This window comes from Ursus arctos, unplaced genomic scaffold (assembly GCF_023065955.2).
Source record: "Ursus arctos isolate Adak ecotype North America unplaced genomic scaffold, UrsArc2.0 scaffold_15, whole genome shotgun sequence".
NCBI classification, from domain to species: domain Eukaryota; kingdom Metazoa; phylum Chordata; class Mammalia; order Carnivora; family Ursidae; genus Ursus; species Ursus arctos.
Genome location: NW_026622819.1, coordinates 11,587,391 through 11,589,159, shown reverse-complemented (window position 1 = coordinate 11,589,159; position 1,769 = coordinate 11,587,391).

The following is a 1,769-nucleotide window of genomic DNA, read 5'->3' as shown; positions in this document are numbered from 1 at the left end:
AGAAGCCGGCTCCCCACAATCCAGGCTCATGACAGAAGAGGCAGATGTCACCGTGACCACTGGTCTTCCTGGAAAGCCTGGTGCCCTGGAAAGGCATGGACCCTTTCTGCTCGCCCCTCTGTGACACTGGGCTTAGGCCTGGCCGTGGTGGTTACAGCTGTCCTGAGTCTTGCCAGGAGGAGCCATGCTGCTTACCATCCTGTGATGGGCCCTGGGTCTCCTTCCGGATAAAAGCAGGAACAGAGGTGTGGGCCGCAGGCCGCTCTGATGGCCGAGCCCTAGGTAGAAGTTTCCAGGCTCTGGCTTTGAGTTCCAAGGAGCTCCCACTGCCGCCTCCATGCGGTGTGGTCTGTGATACTGTGGTTCCCAGTAAGAAGTATGTATTGGGTCTTCCTCCTGTTGCTGGCGCAGAGCTTCTGAAAGCCTTGGGATTTTCAAAGAGGAGAGCCATAAAGGCATCTTTTGTTCTGTTAGTGATGTGACTTTTGGAAAGCCCCTAGGGCAGCTAAGGAGGGGAACTGGTTGCCAGTAGAGACAACGTTCCTTGGGATTCGTGTTGGAACTTCCAGTCCCTTCCCTCCTTCCCTCTGGGGGTGGGGAGGGACTAGAGGTTGAGTTAGTCACCAACGCCCCAGGATTTAATCCCTGAACCTCCATGGCATGAAATCTCCATAGAGACCCTGAAGGACGGTTAGGATTGGGTTGGTGAACAACATGGAAATCCTGGGGCAGTGGTGATGGAAGCCCTGAGCCCTCCCCCTGTCCCCCCACTCCCACCCCCGACCTTGCCCCATGTGTCTCGTCCCTCTGGCTTTCCTGAGTTCTATCCTTTTATAATAAACCAGTGATCTAGTAAGTAAGATGTTTCTTTGCGTTTTGTGAGCCCCTCCAGCAAATTAATGGAACTCAAGGAGGGGGCTGCAGAAACTCCCAGCCTGTCGCTGGCCCTCAGAAGCACAGGGGACATCCCGGCCGGATGACTGGAGTCTGAAGGGGGGGGGGGGAGTTCTGAGGGACATAGGGGAGCAGTCCTGTAAGACTGAGCCCTCAACCTGTGGGGTCTGACATGATTTCCAGGGCGGTAGTGGAGTTGAACTGTAGGGCGTCCAGCTGGGGTCCAAGAATCGTTTGGTGGTGTGGGAAAACCCCCACACAGTGCAACGGGGTGCAGAAGTTTAGGTCCATCCCCCCGCTGCTGAGGTGCCCGAGTGCAGGTGGGTTAGATTCCTCAGGCAGGTGCACCCACACTTAGAGCCCCCATTCCTTGCATCCCAGAGAGGGCGGCTTGCACAACACTATGCGGTGCCTTTGCTCAGACGGGGAGGGACCACCAGTCGTGCCAAACTGGCAGCTGGCATGCAGCATGGCCGGGCCTGAACTTCCTCTGCGTCTCGGTGGTGGTCTCCCACTGGCCCCGGGAAGGGTACCTGCAGCACGGGGGCTGACGTCTTTGTCTTTGTTTCGGGTTTCAGACGGTGTGAGGAGGAAGAATGAAATCTGAACTAAAATAAGGCACAATGAGAGCCCGTGGAAATGTTCCAGGGATCTTCTTAATTAAAAACAGGAAGCATTTTCAAGGATTTTTCAAGAAGCCTGCTCCAACTAAAAGCCTGGTTTTAAAAATACTACCTTTGTTGGAAGAGCTTCCATCAGGGACTAGCGGGCCTGTGCTTGGAAATGACACCTCTGCTCTTTTCTCCTCCCCAGCAGGCGCCCCAGAGAGCAGGCGGCTCAGCCCTGCTGACTCACCGAGGCCTCCAGACCACTGC